We start from the raw sequence: 16,932 nt of genomic DNA, 5'->3' as shown, positions 1-16,932 counted from the left end.
AATTTGAGGGCCCATTGCTTGGGTAACAGTTATAAAGTTAGGGAACTAGATGTGGGACAAGCTCCTTTCAGGAAAATACTGTGACCTGGTTTTATTGTTGGAACAAACTAGAGAGAAGGCAGGGGTAAGTGCCCAGGGACTCTCCTGGGCTCTGGGGAGTGTCACAGTTAGCTTTTAGATGCCAACCAATTGAAAGTCAGACTCCCAGGCAGTACTTGGTAAACCACACATTCAAACATCTTCCAGGGAGAAACTTGGAACTGTAAGTTCCCTCAGCTCTGAGCTCAGGGGTGATAGCCGTGAGAAATACCTATGTTCCAATTTAACAGGAGCATTTAACTGCTTCTTTGTTTTCTATAGTCCTGTGGTATTTGTTAATGCAAGCCCTGTTGCCTTTCAGAGCTTAGATAATTTGGGGCATGTTCCTTGGTTGCCAGTCTTAAAACTTGAGGTGCTGTATGTATGGTTCAAGCCCTTTGCTTCTCAGAAGTGGGAATTTGGGGGTACTGTCCCAATTGTAAGGTGCTGTTACAGGGATGAGATTTATGGTGAGAATATGTCTCAATCTTTCTTACCTGTTTCTATATGGATATTTTCTTATTCACCCACTACGTAGGAGTCAATTTGTTTCTGGATTACTCTCAGGGAGAATAGCTCCATGTGTAGCTGTATATTCAGTGCATGTAAGGAGGAGGGGAATTTAGGAGTCCCCTATGTTGCTATTTTGGTGATGTCCTAGTCTAAAGAACTTTATTAATTTCTGGTTCTGCAAGATGCTTCATATGCCCCAGACCTGGGAGAATACAATGTGAACGTGAAGACAGAGATTGGGGTGATGCCTGTACAAGTCAAGGAGTGCCAAAAATTTCCTGTAAGCCACCAGAAGCTAGGAAGGTGAGAGGCATGGAACTGAGGCATGGAACTGATTCCCCCTGAAAATCCTGGGAAGGAACCAACTTTGCTGACATCTTGATGTTGGGCTTTCATCCTCCAGAACTGTGAGGCAATATATTCCTGTTGTTTAAGCCACTCAGTTTGTGGTACTTTATTATGGCTGTTCCTAACAATTTGATAAAGAACCCAAGAACTGGGTGGTAGGTGTGTTTGTTGCAGTTGAGATACTATTATTTCTGAGCCCTCTCAGTGTACAGGATAGAAAATATATGTATGTGTACTAACCCATGTGTACATAAGCATCTATGATTGTTTCTGTATCACCTTTGTTTTTAAAAGATATTTTCAGCAGGCCTAGAATTGTAGATTGACAGTTTCAGAGCTTTAAAGATATTGCTCATTCTCTTCTGGCTTGCATTGTTTCTGACAAGAAGTGGGCTATAATCTTTACCTTTGTCCCTCTGTACATGATATCCTCCTTTTTTCTCTTTCTGCTTTAAAAATTATCTCTTTATCCCCAGGTTTAACCAATTGATTATTGTGTGCCCTGGTGTATTTTTCTTCTTTTTAATTTTTGGCATTTGGGGTTTGTTGAACTTCTATGGTTTTCATCAAAGCTTTTTAAAATAAATTACTTATTAACATTTATGTATTTATCTCCTTTTTCAGAGACTCCAACTATATGAGGGCACTTGAAGTTCTCTATTATTATGTACTCATTTTCTAATATTTTCTTTTTAATGCCTATTCTGTAATGGATCCCATCCAAATTATTTTTAAGTTTTAGACACTTTAGTTCTTAGTTCTATAAGCATGATTTGGTTTTCTTAAGTATCTTTATGTGTCTAATTAACATGTGTGATTTTTTCTAGCTTTTTGAACATTAAATAGCTCTTTTAAAATTCTTATCTGCTAATTATATTATGGGAGTCATTTCTAGGTTGGTTTTGATTGGTTAATCATTTTCTCCTTATTATGGATATTTTCCTTTTCGCATGCCTTATAGTTTCTGACTCGATGCTACCCATTGTGAATATTTTCTTGCCTAATGTTTTTGTATTCCACTTTGGTTTGGTATGCCATTAAATTACTTGAAGGAAGTAACACAGTCCTATTTTTAAGTTTGGCTAGGTAGAAATCAGAACAGTTTTTGCTGTGTTCTTCCCTCTGTCTTTATTCTCTTGTTTATTTGCTGAACTCCTGTTCATCCTTTAACACTCAGTTAAACATTACATCATTCTTGTCTTTGCCAGCATGATTTGTGTCTTTTCTCATTTCAAGTAACTAAGCCCTACTATTTTCTTAATACTCTTCATGGTTTGAGACAAATTGTTTCAAAGGTTACTTCTTTCATGAAATTCCCCTAGCCAAAGTAGAATTAAATCTTTATTGCCTTGGTTCTATCAGAGCATGTATGGCACCTTTTACTTTTGCTTATTTGTTTGTTTTATTCCTCTCTCCATTTATTGGACTTGAATTTCCATGAAGGCATTGAATATTTCTGCCTGTCTCTCTCTGTGATTTTAAAGCATGATAGCATGAAGTAGGAGGCCTAATAAATGTTGGTTGAATAAATTTAGTGTTTGTAGCTTTTTCAGTATTTTCTTTTGGAGCAAGTATTTGTTATATAAGATCATAGGTTTTTTTTAAAAAGTAGTTGGAATTTTTCATTTGAAGCTTTATTATTAGTTTATAACTTAATTGCATAATTGTCAGAGTGTTGGCCTATGTATTATAACCATTTAAAATTTTATTGAGTTTTTCTCTGAAACTGATGTTTAAAAACAAATTTTACAAAGTTTCAAAATATTTACTTTTTATAAGCAATGTAGAGATGACTGAAAAAAATAATGTATTCTTTGTAGAAAATATAGCATGCTTGTTTAAAACATTATTAATTGCCCTTAAATATACATTTGCTTATAATGCCATAGACTAACAAGGGTGTATCTCCCATTACACTTATCATTCTGTCAATTTCTCCTTATATTTATATTAGGCTTTGTTTGATATGTTTTTAATGTTTTGATATTTAGTGCATGATGATTTATGTCTTCTACCTTCTTATCAATATAAAATGATTATCTCGTGTTACATATTTGTTAACTTTTATTTTTTGGCCTGGGACTCATGTTAAGGAGACTGTTGACTGCAATTATGGCAAATTACTGCCCTATACCTAGGTTGTAGTGAGATGTTGCCTAAACTTGAAAATAAGATTGGCCTATCAGTATTAATTTTTCAGAGTCATGATAGTTTAAAGCAATGATACAAAATGTAAACTTAAAGAGATGATTTTGTAGCTAGATGACCCTATTTTTGTGTCCTTAATTCTGATTCATGTTTTATTATTCTGGAGCACATTTCACATCAGAGTTTATGAAACAGTTATATGGACCTATAATTTGCAGTGAAAAAAACATGTTTTACTTTAGTAGTGTCTTGTATATTTTTGAAAACCATTAGTTGCTTGATTTAACAGCTTAGCAGAGAAGCCTAGACCTGGAATGTTAGAAAATAATTAATGATTTATTAGAAATGGAATTAAAGTATCACTAAAATTACAATGAACATGTTGGAAAAAGTTTTATGGTAAACACATAATTTACTTATTACTTTTTAGTATATCTCCTTGTCATATATGGCAAGACACATTTGGACAAGATTAAAAAAATTAGCTAATGTTTGATTTGGTTTACCTATGGTTCTGAACTTAAAAATAAGTGCTCATAAATATACAATATTAGAGCCTTATATTACTTTGAAGTAGTTCATTGGAGTATTATAATTGTTAACTGTTTTTGATTTAAAGAGAATTGAGTTCTTGAACAATAGAAAATGAGAATTGAATAATGTGTTTTTTTCTAATTGTAAGTAATCTAAGAATAGAAAATGATGGAAGTATTTGTATTTTTTTCTACAGTTGGCCAGTAATTTATTTTTTTAATCCTTATTTGAACACAGTTTTTTTATTGCTTTTAGAGAGAGGAAGGAAGAGAGAAAGAATCAGTGTGAGAGAGAAACATGGATTAGTTGGTGTTGGGAACCTTACACCTGGCTTCTAGCTAAAAACATTGCGTTGATTACAGGAACCTGTGTGCTCCACGAGCCAATCGGCTACAGGTATGTGAGGTGTCCACGAGTACCAGTTGCACCCAAGTAATCAATAAGCGGGCCCTTCTTTGTCTCAAGCTAGCCAATAGCAAGCAACCTAATCTCCTTCCTCTCCCTCCCCCCTATATATATATATACCCAGTTCAGAAAAATAAAGTTTGCAGCTTGATCAGAATCTTTTGTCTTGCTGCCATTCTTCGCGCCTCTTGTCCCCCCAACTCATTTGTTTTAGGTAGGTGGTCGAGCCCCAGTTGATTGCTCTGCGGGCCGGAGCAAGTTGGCTCCCTTATGCACCCATACTGGGGATCAGACCCATAACCTAGGCATGTGCCCTGACCAGGAATAAAACCTACAACTCTTTGGTTCCTAGATGATGTTCCAACCAACTGAGCCACATCAGGTAGGGCTGGCCTGTAATTTTAATGAGCACTTTCAAGTTAGAAAAACTGTGGCTATATCCAACAACTGCAATAGAATAACAATGAAAAATGATTAAAGATAAAAATAAAGTTAAAAAACTGTAATCATAGTAAATAGTTATTTTTGTTTCCATGATGTTCTCCTACCATTCTAAAAATACTTCTGTGAGACTTACCAATGATTTTAAATTATGATCTGTGTGGATCAGTTTTTAATGTCAACCTGTAAACAATGAAAAGACCCAAAATTTGAAATGAGACTTAAAAGATATAACTTGACTAAAAGGAACAAATATGTACAAATAATAGCAATATGGTATCTAGTAATTAGGTTTAAAGTAACCCAACTATGAAATATAGTCACAATTCTCAGAATGGAGGCAAAAACTCTGAGTAAATAGACACAAAGGTCATGCATCAAAGTTTATGTCTTTACAGAGTTTCTGAGCTTTCACTTACAATCTGTTTCTGCATTTGGCACTAACAAACATTTCAGAAGTTGATAAATAGAGTTAATAAATAGTGTAAAGAATTAAGAAAATAGTGGCTAATTTGATAGCAAGAGAATAGATAGAAACCTATAAATGTCGATATGTAAATTAAGGGTGCCTCTGTTTGGGCTTTTCAGTGTAGGGCAATGCCCTTTGAGAGCATTATATTATTTTGCTATATATTACTGATATATTCACATATAGTATGATATATTCATTTATAAAGATTACCCTGAAACATAAAAAAGGACTAATAGAAAGAGGATTAAATTAAACTTTAGCATAATCTGGAAAATCTACCTTTATGGGTTATCTTATTCCACAAGTGAGTTGCTAGATAAGTGAGTTGATACACATCTGTATTCACATGGTGCTTCCTTTACGCATTGTGCACTCCACTTGATAAGTCATTCTATTGTGTTGTAGTTTGCAAACTCTTTCCCACTGCCTTTATCCTTTTGGAGACCAGTCAGGTGGAAACAGACTGGGGTTTGGTGATTTTATAAATAGAGATGGGTCAACAGATTCCATTAATAGCAGAAGTGTCCTAAATCTTTGGCCACAACTCAGATGAAACCATAACTTAATATTTGTAAATATGGAGAAATTTAAAGGTAAAATAAAATAGCAAAAGCACATACACCTTTATGCTTCTAATTATAGAAGAAACATAAAATTTATATTTAATATCTGTACTTTGATTTGAAAACACATTTAAAAAATCCTTACCTGTGGATATGTTTACTGATTTTAGAGAAGAAAGGAGGGGGAAGGATTGGGGGTGAGGAGACAGAGAGAGACAGAGAGATGGAGAGAGAGAGAGTTCTGTTGCCTCCCATACTGGCCCCGACTAGGGGATCGAACCTGCCACCTAGGTATGTGCTCTGACCTGTGATCAAACCCTCAGTCTTTTGGTGTACAAGACGATGCTCCAATCATCTGAACTGCCTGACCAGGTCTGAAAATACACATTTCCTAGTGTAACTAATTGTCTTCTATGTTGATGTCTTATTTTAAGCAATATAAATTCTTTTTTTAAATTAAATTTATTGGGGCGACATTGGTTAATAACATATGTTTAAAGTGTACAATTCAATAGCACATCATCTGTACATTGCATTGTGTGTTCAGCACTCAAAGTGGTTTCCTTTCATTACCGTATATATTTTTTAAAAATTACTGATTGATTTTAGAGACAGAGACAGAGAGAGAGAGAGAACATCGATTTGTTTTTCAATTATTTATGTATTCATTGGTTGACTCTTATATGTGCCCTGACTGGGATGAACCTTGTCATATTGCAACACTCTAACCAACTGCGTTACCTGGCTGGGCCCCATTTGCCATATATTTGTCCCCCTTTACCTTCTTTTTTTTTTTTTTTTAATATTTTATTTATTTATCTTTAGAGGGAAAGGGAAGGAGAGAGGGAGAGATATGGGGGTTCCCACTACATGGCCCCCTTTACCTTCTTTAATCAAATTCTTAGTATATATATATTTTTACCACTGGATACAGATCATCACAAACATTTAATTTTTCACTTGAGCTAATGAGTAAATAGATTTTTAAAATTAAATAATAAAATCTCATTAAAATTTTAAGAAACATTTTAAAACATAACAGGGAACATTTTAAAATTATGTCCATATATTGTGTAAACCAACAGCAAGATTGCTGTTGTAGTATGTTTTATGAATAAAATACATAAATTCTCATATTTGATGCATCATTTCAATTATTACAGAATGTAAACAAGTAAGAATTATAGGTCTTAATCCCTCCCCCTACACTTATCCACACACTTTTAAAACTGAAACCCTGCTCTCCTCCCCTACTCCCCCTGCTAGGCTGCTCAGGCTGCAGGCTTCCCTGACCCCCCTCCAAACTCTGGGCTCCCATTAAGCAAGCGGTACTGTCATCTCCTTCCAGCTATCATCATGATCATCTACTGGACCTCATCAGCCATGATAAGATGTTCTCCTGTGTCTACAAGACCTGGGAGATCTGGAAACTGATTGTGCTTGGAGATAGAGTGAAACATCGATGACTTGCTTATTGGTGGAAATGCCTCTGCTGAAGGCCCAGAAGGCAAAGGTACCCAAAGCACTTTAATCCCTGGTATTGATGTCATGAAGCATCATTTGCAGGAAGCTAGCTTCAGCAGAGAAGCCTAGAAGAAGTACATCAAAGAATACATGAAATCAATCAAATGGAAATTTGAAGAACAGAGATCAGAAAGAGTAAATCCTTTTGTGTCAGGGGTTACAGAACAAATCAAGCATATCCTTGCTAATTTTAAAAACCACCAGTTCTTGATTGGTGAAAATGTGCGTCCAGATGGCACAGTTGCTGTCCAGGACTGTGTTGAGGAGGGTGTGGCCCCAATATATGATTCTCTCTAGGAATGGTTTAGAAATGGAAGAATGTTAACAAATGTGGCAATTTGGATCTATCACCTGTCATCACAACTGCCTGTTGCTTTTCATCCACACAGCAGGATAAGGACAAATGGTACTGATGTTATCTTGAGATCTTCATTTATTTTGTCCTTGATTTATTTAAGCAGAGGCATTGTTTTTAAGAATAAATATAACATGTAGGTTCTCAAAAATAAAATCTGCTTAAACTAAAGTAAAATAAAATAAGATAAATAAAATAAAATAAAATAAAATAGGAACCACAGCATCCTTTGGGATTGCATTGGTTATATTGGGGCATTTTCCCCAGCAATTAATATAGGTAGTATTCTGTTCTCACTAAGAGTTCAACAAATATTTGTTAATTGATTTAATTTTTATTGTAGAAAACATTTGTTTAATGAGATAGATAAATATTTGAGTAGACTGAAGTATTTTAAATCATCAAATTGGGTGGGACATTTTAAAAAAGTGATTGTCTTTTATTCATTTGGGTACAAATCATAGTAGGCACTTTTGAGAAGTCTGGTGTTGCTATAAACACTCTTGTGATCCCAGAAATATATTCGTCATTAGCTTTTTGCTTTTCTTTTTAATTTCCGCCCACTTTTGCTGTTCCTAAATAACAGCATGCTGTCCTGATTACTCTTTCAAAATTTTTTTCTTTTTTAAGTATTTTTTATTGATCATGCTATTATAGTTATTTCAATTTTTTTCTCCCCTTTATCCCCCTCCCCCTGTGCCCCCTCCCCCTCCACCCTTCCCTCCCACCCCCTTAGTTCATGCCCATGGGTTGTCTGTATAAGTTCTTTGGCTTCTCTATTTCCTATACTATTCGTAACCTCTCCCTGTATATTTTATGCCTACCAATTATGCTTCTTATTCTCTGTAGTTTTTCCCTCCATTCTCTGCTTCCCCCTTCCCACTGATAATCCTCCATGCGATCTCCATTTATGTGATTCTGTTCTTGTTGTAGTTGTTTGCTTAGATTTGTTTTTGATTTTTAGGTTTGGTTGTTGATAGTTATGACTTTGCTATCTTTTTACTGTTCATAGTTTCTGATCTTCTATTTCTTAGATTAATCCCTTTAATATTTCATATAATAAGGGGTTGGTAATGATGAACTCCTTTTACTTTGCCTTATCTGGGAAGCACTTGAACTGCCCTTCCATTCTAAATGATAGCTTCACCGGCTTGGATATAGGTCCTTGCCATTCATGACTTCAAATACTTCTTTCTAGCTCCTTTTTTTTGCCTGCAAGGTTTCTTTTGAGAAATCAGCTGATAGTTTTATGGGCACTCCTACGTAGGTAACTGTTTCCTTTTCTTTTGCTGCTTTTAAGATTCACTCCTTATCTTTAATCTTGGGTAACTTAATTATGATGCATCCTGGTGTGTTTCTTCTTGGGTCCAATCTCTTTGGGACTCCCTGGGCTTCCTGGATTTCCTGGACTTCCTGAAAGTCTATTTCCTTTGCCAGATTGGGGAAGTTTTCCTTCATTATTTTTTCAAATAAGTTTTCAATTTCTTGCTCTTGCTCTTCTCCTTCTGGCACCCCAGTGATTCAGATATTGGAATGTTTAAAGTTGTCCCAGAGTTTCCTAAGCCTCTTCTTATTTTTCTGAATTCTTATTTCTTCATTCTGTTCTGGTTGGATGTTTATTTCTTCCTTTTGTTCCAAATCGTTGATTTGAGTTCCTGTTTTCTTCTCTTCACTGTTGGTTCCCTGTATCTGGATGAATGTTTCTTTAAGTTCATGGTTGTTGGAGTTCCATGCAGTTAAATTTTCTGTCAGTTCTGGTTGTTTATTGTTTTAAAATTAATTGTTATCATTAATGGTTATGTTTGAGGAAGTGAAGCATTTCTACCTACACCTCCATCTTGGCCAGAACTCTGTAGGGGATGTTTTAAAATCATCTAGTTCAACTGCCTCATTTTACAGATGATAAAAATGCAATACTGAGAGGCTGAGTAATTTGTATTCAGTGTAAAGGCCAGTTTTTTACTTCATTGTATAGTTCTCTGGAGTTTTCACATTGGTCAAACTAAAAGTTGAAAACTTACCTGTAACTATTAGTATATTAGAACCATGATGGGTTATGATTCAAGATGGTGAAACAAAAGCTATTTTAAGATGCCACTTTGCTAGAGTATCATCAATTCCATCAAATAAATGCAGTAGCAATTTAATTTTCTTATGCAAGTTCTAGCAACAGAGTGAAGGTTATTATGCTTTAGTTCAGGCTCTTATATATATTTTTAGTTAAACAGTGCCTTAAAATTTCCCTATTATGGGTTGACTTGCCCTTATATAGAAAATTGTAAGGACAATTGTGGTTATTTTACTTTTACCTCTGAAACTTTTGGAGCTAGCTACATTTGAACTCTTGCTGGCAATTTTAGCAAAAGAATGATGCTGTGTTATGTGAATATATATATGTATATATATATATTTGGTTGTTGATAATATATACTCTTTGGTGAGTTTGCCACTAATTTGAGAAATTTCAAACCATCTATGGTAATTTTTTTGCCTCAAAATTGAATTTCCTCCAAATCTGATTATGTTTAGATTAGGTTATCTAACTGAAATAAAACACTAATTTATGTGGACAGGGTGCTTACTAAATCTTATGAAACATTTGACTTTTTAAAAATAACATGCTATAGTATTATGTTTTTGCAAACAGTTTCTAACAGATATTTGTTGAAATTCAAGGAACTATGAAGTAAATATTTAGTCTGAATATTTCCTGCAACCAATAAAGTTCATTTTCCTGTGCATATCACAATAGCTTTGAGCTCAGCCTGGCTACTAATTGCTACTTATTTAAATGGTGATATTGCTTCTTGATAACTTTTAAAATTATTTAGGTATTTAACAGAGCTCAATCTTCATGTCTAGAAAATAGTGATGTTAAAACTTAGTGAGTGATCTTACGTGCTCTCATTATTTCTAGTTAATGATAATAACAGAAATCTCTAACAATGCTTTCATATTTATATTTAACTTGTTTCCTTTACCTTCAGTTCAAAATTCAGAGCCTCCAAATGTTGAAATAGACTGTCTTTAACCACAAAAAGCACAGCTTAGTGCCAGATTCATTTATTTTGAATTAAGCAAAGTTGGCACCATCACTACATAGATGAATGACTTTTGACTAAATTGTGTTGTTCTCAGTAGCAAACAGCTTCCCCCACCCCTCTGAACAAACACTGCCACTTTTATTAGCAATCATTAATGGTTAGACATGAAGCTGGCTATTCTCTTAATGTTACCCCAGTGATTATATATTCATTTACTGAATGTGAATAACAAATAGGCTCTGTGTCTTGTCTACTTGTGATCATTTTCAGATAACAATCTGCAGCCAGATTGTTCCTGACCCCTGACTCCATGAAATTGCTTGTGTGGTATCATCCTGTTTGTTAATTCATTCCTTGATCACATAGCTCTTATGCCTAATATATTTTCCTTATGCTTCGTAGCAAATTTCCATTGTCCTTATAGCCCTAACCTCATGTATTTACCTTCTTCGGAGACAGTTTTAGTAGTGACTACATCAGCACATAGTAACACAGGAACAAAGTTCTTAAATAGGATGCGGGAAGGAAATGATGGGCTATATTCTTATTTCTTTATACCCTAGAGATTTGGCAGGGGAAGATACTATGCCTACTAATTCTGTTTACAGTTAAGCATTTTTAGAATCTTAGAATTTTCTTTTTTGTAGTTCTTCATATTGTGAATACATTGGAAAGCTAATAAAACAGATTTTCTGTAAGAGAATCAATATAAAAATAGTCTGTGAGAATACATGCCACCATCTGTGTTTTCTTATCTAGAAATTGTATCCTTGTCTCAGATTGACTTTCAAATTATTATGCTTATAAATATTAATTTATGAAAAGAAATTAGAGACAAAGTGTAAAAGTGTGCCTGTGAATATTGTATATGTATACATGTATTTTAATACATACACTGTTTTGAAAAAGAATTTTTTCTGTCTTGGCAGATAATTTCAATTTGAAGTTTCTTTTTGAAATATTTATAACCAGAGTATATAATAAATTTTAAAATATTCTTTTTTCTCTGGTACTTTTTTAAATTTTATTTTTTATTGTTGTTCAAGTACAATTATCTCCATTTTCACCCCACCACTCTCCCCCACCCCACACACTTCCACACTCAATCCTACCCCCTTTGGCTATGTCCATGGGTCCTTTACACATGTTCCTAGATGACCATTCTCGCTCTTTCCCCCATTATCCTTCTCACCCCAACCCTCTGGTTACTGTCAGCTTGTTCTTTATTTCAGTGTGTATGGCTATATATTTTTCTTGCTTGTTTGTTTTGTTGATTAGGTTCTTCTTGTAGGTGAGATCATATGGTATTTGTCTTTCACCACCTGGCCTATTAAACTTCACATAATGCTCTCCAGTTCCATCCATGCCATCGCAAATGGTAGGATCTACTTTTTTCTTTCTGCTGTGTAGTATTCCATTGTGTAAATTATCATAGTTTTTTAATTGACTCATTTACTTTTGTAATAGCTGTTTTGTAATCGAAGGTTAGTGATGGAGATATAACTTCAACAACAGCATTCTCAGGGACCCACAAAACCACTCAGAAATGCATTTAGCTTTGAATAACATATGAATGTGTATGTAATGTACAACTACCATATATTATGATATGAAAATAGAAGTAGACATTATTTATTAAGCAAAAAAATAAAGCTAACATGGCATTAGGGAGAATTCTTTATTTTAGTCAATAAAATAAACTAATGCTTAAAGAAAAACAAATAGGCAAATGTGATTACATTTGGCCCAAGTTGCTATTCTAATAAGAGTGAATCATATTTCCCTTTTAAAATCCACCCCCCCCGCAGAGAGCAGAATTAAATGACATTGAGACTAAAGAAATAATTCTGAGGATCTATAGATCCAGAAGCTGGTTCTTTGAAAAGATAAACAAAATAAACAAACTTTTAAACAGACTATTCAAGAAAAATAGAGAACCCAAATAAACAAAGTCAGAAATAAAAGAGGAGAGATTACAGCAGATACCACAGAAATACAAAGGATTGTAAGAAATTACTACAAAGAACTATATGCCAAGAAATTTGAAAATATAGGTGAAATGGACAAGTTTCTACAAAAAATAACCTTCTGAAACTGAATGAAGAAGAAGCAGAAAGCCTGAACAGACTGATAACAGCTGATGAAATGAAAGCAGTAATCAAAAATATCCTGGCACACAAAAACCCTGGACCAAATGGTTTCACAGGAGTATTTTACAGACCATTTAGGGAAGAATTAACCCTTATTCTTCACAAATTATTCAAGAAGTCTGAGAAGAAGGAAGACTCCCAAACTCATTTTATGAAGCCAGCATCACTCTAATTCCAAAACCAGATAGAGACACAACAAAGGAAGAAAACTATAGGCCAATATTGATAAATATAGACGTTAAGATTCTCTATAAAATATTGGCAAACCACATCCAGCAATACATTAAAAAGATCATTCACCAGATCAAGTGGGATTCATCCCAGAGATACAAGGCTGGTACAATATCCACAAATCGATGATCATGATACATCACATAAACAAAAGCAAAGACAAAAATCACATGAATGTATTCATAGATGCAGAAAAAGCATTTGATTAGGTATAGAAACCATTTATGATAAAAACTCTCAGCTAACTGGAAGTAGAGGGAGCATTGCTCAACATGATGAAGGCCACATATAAGAAACCTACAGCCAACATCATACTCAGTGGGCAAAAACAAAAGTCATACTTGCTAAGATTAGGAACAAGACAAGGATGTCCACATTTACCATTTCTACATAACATAGTATTGCAAGTCCTAGCCACAGCAATCAAGAAAGGAAAAGTAATACAAGGCATCCAGATTGGAAAGGAGGAAGCAAAACATGTCACTGTTTACAGATGACATGATAGTGTACATAGAAAATCCTATTAAATTCCACCAAAAAAATACTTGACCTAATAAGTGAATTTGGCAAAACAATAGAAAGTCAATATTCAGAACAACAAAGTCAGTATTCAGATATCAAAGGCATTTTTGTACACCAACAATGAAATATCAGAAACAGAAATCAGGAAAAAATCCCATTTGATAGAGCAACAAGAAAAATAAAATACCTAGGAGTAAACCTAACCAAGAAGGTAGAATACCCATACTCAGAAAACTACACAACACTGAAGAAAGTAATTAAGGAAGAGACAAACAAATGGAAGAATGTACCGTGTTCATGGATCAGAAGAATTAGCATCATCAAAATGTCCATACTACCCACAGCAATTTATAGATTCAATGCAATCTCTATTAAAATACCAATGACATATTTCATAGATATAGAACAAACACTTCAAAAATTTATTTGGGACTTCCAGCCAAGATGGAGGCATAGGTAGACATACTGTGCCTCCTTGCACAAGAAAATTAAGGACAACAAAAAATTTAGAAACAAAATAACCAGAACTGACAGAAAATTGAACTGTGTGGAAGTCCAACAACCAAGGAGTTAAAGTGGACACATTCATTTAGATAGGTAGGAGGGGCAGAGTCTGGCAGCTGGGCACAGAGGGATCACAGCAAAAAATAAAAATAAAAAAGCAGCAGCTGGCAGACTATGGGTGCACAAAGCATCAGCAGGAGGACCCAGCGATGCGGCAGATTGTGGAGGGGCTTGGTGCGCAAGGGGGCCTGAGGAACCCAGTGGTCCCACATTCACACTCAGATAAACCGGGTGAAACTGGGGAGTGAGACAGAATGCGCAACCCAGGGAGGGCTCCAGCTCCGGGAATAAAGCCTCAAAACACCAATTGAAAACACCTGTGGGGGTTGAGGTGGCAGTGGGAGAAACTCCCAGCCTTACAGGAGAGTTCATTGGAGAGACCCACAGGGTACTAGAACATATACAAGCCCACCCACATAGGAATCAACATCAGAAGGGTTCATTTTGCTTGTGGGAAGTGGGGGAAATGACTGAAATCCAGCAGAAAGTGGAGCAAGCGGCATTGTTCCCTCTTGGGCCCCTCCCCCACATACAGCGTCACAACACAGCAACTGGGTTGCCCCGTCTAAGTGCTTCCCAGATAAGGTCAAGTTCAAAGAGTTCATTATCATCAAGCACTTATTATATGAAATGTTAAAGGAACTTTTTGAACAAATAGAAGACCAGAAACTATGAACAACAAACTCACAACTATCAGCAACTAAACCTAACAATCAAAAACAAAAAGTAAGCAAACAACTGGAACAGTAACTGAATCACAGAAATGGAAATCACATGGAGGGTTATCAGAAGGAAGGTAGAAGGGGAGAATGGGGTGAAAAGGTACAGAAAATAAGAAGCATAGTTGGTAGGCACAAAACAGCGGGAGGTTAAGAATAGTGTAATAAATGGAGAAGCCAAAGAACTTACATGTACAATGCTTGGACATGAACTAAGGAAGGGATACTGGAGGGTGGGGAGGGGGTACAGGGTGGAGAGTGATGAAGGGGAGAAAAAATTGAGACAACTATAAATAGCATAATCAGTAAAATATGCTTAAAAATAATTTTTCTTAGAAACAGATAACTAGTTTAGAATTTATTGAGTGAAAGTTTAAGAACTTCTTAAAAGACTCTAATACATATTTTTAGTTCAATTTGTTCATTAGATTCCACATATAAGTGAAATCATGTAGTATTTGTCTTTCTCTGACTGGCATTTTCACTTAGCATAATGTTCCAGTGACATAGAGACAGACTCACAGATAGAGAGCAGGCTGACACCTTGGGGAAAGGGAATGGGAGGATGGAGGAATTGCAGGAAAAAAAAGAGAAAAAGAAATTCTGGACATGGACAACAGTGTGGTGATTGTGGGGTGGGGAGGGGAGAATGGAGGTGGAAGAGGGTATGGGGGGATAAGTGGTGATGGGAAAAATATAATTAAACATAAAAATACTGCTAGAGAAATGTCCAAAATAATTTTCTAATTTACACTTTCACCAATGCATGCAAAGTTCTGTTTCATGGCAAATTCTCTGTAGGCTACTAGAGCCAAAGGTGAGGCAGTACAGTTGTACCTGTTACCTGTGAGGGGCTGGTCTCCAGGATACCCAGAAACACTTAAATCTGTGGATGCTTAGGTACATGATTTAAAATGAAGTAGTTTTTGCATATAACCTACTCACATTCTTTTGTATACTTTAAATCATTTCTATATTACTTTTAGTACCCAATACACCGTAAATGCTACATAAATATCTGTTATACTGTGTCATTTAGGGAATAGTGACAAGAGAAACATCTATACACGTTCATTACAGTCACAATAGTCATAGGCCTAACTACATAGTACACGTCAGCAACAATGTAACAGTTTTCTTTTTTTTTTTTAATGTTCTTAATCCATGGTTGGTTGAATCAGTGGATGTGGAACTTGTGGATATGGAAGGCTGACTGTATAAGACTTTTTTTTTTTATGCAGGCTCCATTTAATGATCTGCCTCTTACTTTTTTGATGTAGGTCAACTCTGCTCTTTGGGAACATTAGATGAGTTGATGGAGCTTCCCCTTATTCATCTTCAAATTGTATAGTTTTATTTTAGTATGCATAGATTTGGCTAGATATTATTGCTTTTTCTAAATCTTTATCAATGAGTGTGAAAGTTTGTGGAAAGTTGTATGTGAATGTGGTACATCTTAAATTTTTATCATTAATTTTGAGAACTGTGTATATGTGAGGGCACATGTGTATGCAAGTATACATATACACACGTTGAATAACACTGTTGAATATAATTTTTTAAAAATATTTAAAATTTTGGAGAAAAGATTTTTGGCATTTATTTACTTCATTTTAATGGAAGTATTTATACTTATGTTTCTAAGTGCTATCATTTTGTTTTAATTTTATTTTTAAATCTTTTTAATTGTATCTTTTTACTTTAAGTCCCTGTATACCACCCTTGCCCCAGTAATCACCATATTGTTGTTCATATCCATGAGTTCTTTTTTCCTTTTTACTCAATGTCACCACCTCCTAACATCCCCCCCACCAACTATTTACAAATAAAAATAGTGCTCTCCATCATATAAATCTGTACTCATTTTCTTTGTTAGTTCAGTTTCTTCATTAGATTTCGCCTATGTATCACTTCTTGGCCTTTTGGCTAAGATCAAGTGTAGTATTTGTTCTTAACAGTTTAAGTGCTATCAGTTTGAAAGGAAAGTATACCTACTTTACTACCACAGTTATCGGGCTCTGAAAAACTTAATAACAGGGTTTGCTGATGCTTTAGACATGTTGATAAGTAACATTTTTATCATAGTTTAAGACATGTTTTCCATTTTCATTTGTAAATAGAGTCTAGGTGCATACCAGGTAGATATTTTACTTTTCTCAAAGAAAAAGTTCTAAGACACGTGTCAGAACATCTATCGTATTGCATACCATTTTTACTGTCTTATTTGCATATCAGTGGCTTGACTTTCATTGTTTAAAATTTAGTCACATCAATCATTTAAAAATATCTGATATTTTTTTTGCCTCATGGTATTTTATGCA

General features: G+C 34.8%; 2 pseudogenes; both read left to right on the top strand.

Moving 5' to 3' along the window:
- Positions 1-835: 835 nt before the first annotated feature.
- On the top strand, positions 836-7,351 carry LOC119061204 (translationally-controlled tumor protein-like; annotated as a pseudogene).
- Positions 7,352-16,517: 9,166 nt separating this feature from the next.
- LOC119061208 (uncharacterized) lies at positions 16,518-16,642 on the top strand (annotated as a pseudogene).
- Positions 16,643-16,932: the final 290 nt, after the last annotated feature.

Source organism: Artibeus jamaicensis, unplaced genomic scaffold, assembly GCF_021234435.1.
Source record: "Artibeus jamaicensis isolate MK-2021 breed Jamaican fruit bat unplaced genomic scaffold, CSHL_Jam_final contig_354, whole genome shotgun sequence".
NCBI lineage: Eukaryota > Metazoa > Chordata > Mammalia > Chiroptera > Phyllostomidae > Artibeus > Artibeus jamaicensis.
Note: the sequence above shows the minus strand (reverse complement) of the source record. Positions and strands in the feature narration are given on the sequence as shown.